Below are 6,010 nucleotides of genomic sequence, written 5' to 3' on the forward strand. Positions count from 1 at the left end.
TTATGATTTCTTTCTTGCGCTGAACATATATAGCCAAATTTATTTCCTATCTGATTTTTAAAGAAGTTTTGTTTTTAGCTCATACGAATTTCTAAATCAGCAGTCTTTTGGAAAGCTGGTTTTATTTTCCTTTCGCTATTATGTCAATAAAACAATAAATTCATGGTTCACGATAGCCGCTATGTTTGTTTCAACATTGTAATACAAATTGAGCACGTGTTTTCTGAAGAACAAATAATTTGAAATCACAATTTGAACTGCTTTCATGATTTTTCTGATGCGTGTCTTCATAACTGCGCTTTCAAAAATGTATTCGCCCCATTTCGTTGTGTTCATTGTGGTCCGTATAAATTATATTTCGTTATTTTTTTATATATTCCATCAAATGTTCGCGTTTACTAAGGGTGTGATTAAAGTTCCAGAATTAAATAACTTCAGTTATTTTAACCAGGCACTTGGGTTTTATGTTAAGTTGGTTTTTGGAAAAGATTTCGTTGTAAGTGGATGAAAACCTTTTAATTCCGGCAATCGTTGTAACACAGGACATAGGGTTGATATGAATTAAAAGAAAATAGGACTCTAAATTATTCGTTGAGCTGATTTCTGAATTGTTGAAATTGAAATAAAACCTAAAATCAGCAAAGAGTAAGATCAAAAGCAAATGTCGCGTGGCCAGAACAACAGTTGAAATTGTCTGTACTACTCCAGAACTTTGTAACTGTTGTTACAGATCGTTTAGGACGCGTGAATTAGCAAAACAACAGTTAAAATAGTCTGTACAACTCCAAAACTTCAAAACTGTTGTTACAGATAGTTTAGAATGAGTAAATTTCTTGACGTTTTTGATTCAATTTGTCCTGTGTTACAAACGAGAATCGTTTGAAAAAGGTTTTTATACGAGACATAAACTCGTGCAAAAGAGTTGGGGAAAACTAAAGTATTTCTGAGAGATTAGTTCGATTGAAAATATTTCATTCGGAATTGTTTTTGCGAGTAAGAAAGATAGGCGTTATAACTTTCAATTTTTTTTGCACGAGGTGATGTTCAATTAATTTTTGGCGGGAAATTATAAGGGAAACCATTTTGAATTTTTTTGTCCAAAAAGTTGTCAGGGGAAACGCTGTGCAAATGTTTCCAAATTTTCCCGCCAAAAGTCTTAGTATATAGAGGGAACATTTTTTTCTTGACACCTTTTTTAATTGAATTAATGGAATTTCAATTAACTAATTAAAGAATATTATAGACGAATAAAACTAATTAAAAGACAGAACACTTGTTTATTGATTGAATTTAAGAGATAATAAAGATAATAATGAAAACCTTACAACCTGTGCATATTGACTTTATCTTAATTACAGGAAAGAGGGCAGACAACAGACGAGTGAATTCAATTTTATTGACAATAGTATTAAGAGTATAAGACGGACTAAATAAAGTACTTCGAAACATTTTTTTAAAAAATTGGCGCATGCGTATTTTTAGCGCCGTATTTTTCTAAGTTTTTTGGCGGGAAAAATAAAACTTTTTAAACAGATATTACTTACAACAACCATAGAGAAATTGTTTTTGAAAATAAAAACGGCACATGCGTATTTTGAGCGCCCGTATTTTTTCTAAGTTTTTTGGCGGGAAAATTGAAAAATTTTGAACAGCGTTCTAGAAGACAATAATTTTGACAAACATTTTTAAAACCTTTACTTCAAAGAAAAATGAAAACTTACGCTTTAAGCTAAGAAATCTGGTAAACGTCTTACAATTAGTCTTCGCTATACAGAGATTCAAATTGCCGGTCAAATTTGGCTGGTAAACTTTCTGAATAAAGTTTTCTTTTGTTATGAGACCCTTGAAAAAATTCCAGAGAATTAGAATTTAATGGTTTCCCTTTAAGAAACTTGGATAACTAAATACCGAATATTACCATCAAAATTTGCTTCACGGGTTTTCTTTTCTTGTCAAAGTTAGAAATATCTCTTTCACTTCAAGAAAAATAATGTCTTTGCGTGAAGGTGCACTATAAACATTGCCACCAATATCGTAACGCAGAAGATTGTAATTTTAAAATTGTAAACACGAGCGAAGACTTAAGTGTTTACTTAATATGAAATCTTCAAAAGAAATCGTCAAAGTATCGTGTATTTGTCAGAATACTCTGCTACAAAGTGTCTGCTACTTTCGCAGGCTTAAATGACTTTTTCCAGAAACGTTACACTACTTCGAACATCATCTCAAACATTTTACGCCAAAAAGTATGATTTCTGACCCAAAAATCTTTCGTTAAACAATTCTGTCCACAACGTTATTAAAAGCAAGAATTTGCATTTGTTTCTTTGCAAATAAAGCTTTAAAGTCAATCGTTAAAGCGCAGTTAATTGAGCGTGACGCTATTTACGTACAGTCACTAGCTTACTGTTGTTAAACGTAACGCAATAGAACTGTTACGCGTTAGAACATTATAGAAGTCTTTCTTGTCTAGTATAAACAATATTCACAATAGCCTTTCACGTATACATGTTGCAACAACGTCCGGTTTAACTATATCATGCTTTTTGTATGGCTAGTCTTTTAAATAGCCCCATTCTTGTTTCGTTCAAGGCCGCATGGACTCTGTACGTTTCATGGTACACGATTTTATATTGGTTTAAACCTAGACATCAGTCTACCTATAAAAGAGGCTTAGCTTGGACTTTAGCATCATTCGCTCGTTATATCACTACTGTAACTTTTAGTTAGCCCTCGAAATTGTAACTCCCACCCTTCCCTCCCTTTGGAGGTTTATTGTCGTTGTTCATTAATATAAATAATAAACTGGGGTTCACCTCTCGTGCCACGCTATCGGTTAAGTCTTGCAGCGACTTCCCCAAGCTTCGTTTTCGCTAATTTAGTGGCGCTATTTAACGCTCTTTTATGCCTCTTCTTGTCCGATCCAGCACGTGCCGGCGGAGTCGGCTCGTAGTGCTGGGGAGATAAGTAAGGCTTGAGAACTGTCTACACTCTAGCACGATGCTGACCGGAGGTCAGCTCGTAGTGCCGTTTAGAGTTACGCTACTAGGACGCGCAAGCTTTTGGCCTCGCCGACTTGTCCGATCCAGTGCAGAATTAACCGCTGGGGAGATAAGTTTGGCATTTGGTCACGCAATGGAAGTTCGTCTGTCACGCCGATTGCGGAGCGGTGTTCCCCCCTTTACGCCATAGAACGCGTGTTTATTGCTTGTGTTTGTCGGGATAATTAAAGCATTACTCCCTAGGAACTGCAACATTAACAATATTTATATTTCGCGCAGGACAAATTCTCTTATGATACAAGATAAACGCGTGAATAATCTCCTCAGAATATAAATACGTATTGAATAATTCAAATTTTGTTTACGTGACACAGTATAAAGAACTAACCCTTACAAACTTGAAATATTAATTCTCATTTCTGATTGACAATTGTGAATTTTGTTCTTAGTTCTGAAAATTTGCGGGTAGATCAAGACAATGTCCATAGATCTTAGTTGATTATTTTATGATTGCTAAGAAAGAAATTAGACTTTGATTGGAAAACAGTACAAATAGAGCGCCAAAATACAGTGTTTGGATTAGAATATGATGTCCAAAGAATTTCGTAAAACTCCATTAAAAAGATATTTACAGCCTGGTAACAGTCAAGATCAGACACAACAAAAAGATCCCCTGATCAGCTGTATAAGTTTTGATCCAAAGTGAGCTGTCGCATTTTAGTTTCTTATGATGTTGTTTGTGATTAATAATGCTCGAATCCAAATTCGACGGAAAAGTTTTCAAGGTGAAACAAAACTGTGCGTTTCCAGAGTATGCAGTACATCTACGAAACGTGTATGCCTTGAATTATCTCACACCTTGTATCTTTATACTGCGAAAATAATTTGACATACAAAACTGTTCTGATTTTTGCGTCATAATTCCAGCCTTTGAAACGGAATTTTGGTAATATTACTATTTTTCTGAAAAGAAAAATCTCCTTGTCCGAATAAGAACTATGCAAAAAATTGATTATGCATGATTTCAAAACTGGAAACAAATTGAAACCGAAATGAAAGTGGTCTGGATAATAGCAGTGATAATGTTAATTTAAAGAAAAAACACGACACTCTTAAATGAATGAATGAAATGAAATTATAGATTTGCAGATGCATGTTGAAACTTCCACCTATTTTCCAATCATTCAAGGGAAAAAAAATTGTTTTGTTGGCTTGCAAGGCCTGTCCGCTCAACCATTTTAATTTGAAAATGCAGAAATAAAATTGAAATTAATCTTTGCTTGCTCTTCTCTCATTCTGCGCCCTACAAAGTCAAAACTGAATGTTTTCTCCGAGTGTAATTCCTATGTTTATAGTGCACCTTGGAAAATTCCAAATTCGTCTTATAAAGCTATTTATTCTACCTTTACAGCGAGTAAGTTTGCTTTCGATCCTTTTGCTTGTCTTCTTCGCTTGCCAGGTGGATGATGAGTTGACTGTTGACCAAGGCATCAGTCCTGAGAAAGAAAAACCACTACCTGATTAGATAACGGCATCGTGACAAATAAACAGAACGTAAACACCCTCCTTTGAGCCCGAGTTCACGCTGGTGATGGTTAATTGTTTTGCGTCAGTTTGAGTAGAAATTCAGACAAGTATCTCAAATAATCGCAGTGGAACTGTTAGATAAATCCTACAGAGATCATTTCATTCTGTAAAGGCTTGAGTTATAGTTATTCTTCTAAAAACTCGGCGTTTAAGTTTTTTTATACTGGGATGTGTAGATGACTCCCTTTGAAAAAGAAGGTGTGGATGCAGCTTTTGATTCATGATATTGCAGATAGAGCCCGTCGAACAATACTTCCGTACAGACCGAGACTTCCTAAAATTCCAAAGAAATTTTCGTTTCGCAGTTGAAGAAAGGCAATATTTCATATGACCCGGAACATGTAATAGAAAATACACCAATTTTTTTCAGTGTCCTTATAACGCCCTATCTGTATCCAAAATCTAGAGCTAAACGAAAGTTGCGTTTACGATAAACGCAGGAATAAAGAGAACTGATTCTCACTCACCTTTTACTGAAGCCTTCCTAAGATTATATTCCTTGTTTCGTTTCTCCTTCAGCAATAATTCTAATGAAGAAATCAATTAAAAAAACGACCGGATTAGTTCGCTGTTTAGCTAGCCATAGTTTCACTGTTTATCCAGTAAACATGACAAAATTTACAACATTGACGATTAGACAAATATTTAAGTTCATAGGACGTTAATGTGACAACCAAATCTGCTAATTATGTGTGTGAATATTGCCGGAGTATATAATATTGCTTGTGATGTCAAGAACTTATTTCCACAGTCCCTTTCCCCGTGTGAATGATTCCAAACACGCAATGATATTTTGGCGGCAGCGTTCAAAATTATTTCAAGAACACTTTTTTATCTTGTGCTGCATCAGGATGTAAGTCAGCATGTTTATACAACAGGATTAAGCTCGAGAAAACGATTTATATAGTGAGAACTATACACAACATGACAACATCCTTGAGCTTAATTAAGAACGTTAGTTTAGCAAACATTGCTACTCAATATTTCTACTCCATACTGTCTTGAAATTTAGCGGAAAGTGTCAGAAGATCTTATGAAACGCGAGATGGTGTTTTTTAAGGACAAACTACCCCTCATAACAACAATAACTTTAATAATTACCTTTGCAAGCAGAAGAGAATTCACACATCCGCCACGATGGTTGTGGACCGAGTGAACATGGTTGTGAACCGAACAAAGCTTTTGGTCGAGTTCCCACGCTGCCGAGTTTCGCTGTAAACGTCACGGAAATGAGGGTGCTCTAAACAAACTAATTTTGGTTCTCGAACTTGGAAGGGAAGAAACAACAATACAGATATAGAATACGTTGAACTCGCCTGCACAGTCATCTTTCAACACGCGCAGGCGATGGAAAAACATGAATAATGAGGTCAAATATTTGCAATTCAGATCGGAAAACCGCAGTGAACGCGTTTTCTTCT

This window comes from Orbicella faveolata, unplaced genomic scaffold, assembly GCF_042242905.1.
Source record: "Orbicella faveolata isolate gen_17 unplaced genomic scaffold, um_ofav_v1 contig_47, whole genome shotgun sequence".
Lineage (NCBI taxonomy): Eukaryota > Metazoa > Cnidaria > Anthozoa > Scleractinia > Merulinidae > Orbicella > Orbicella faveolata.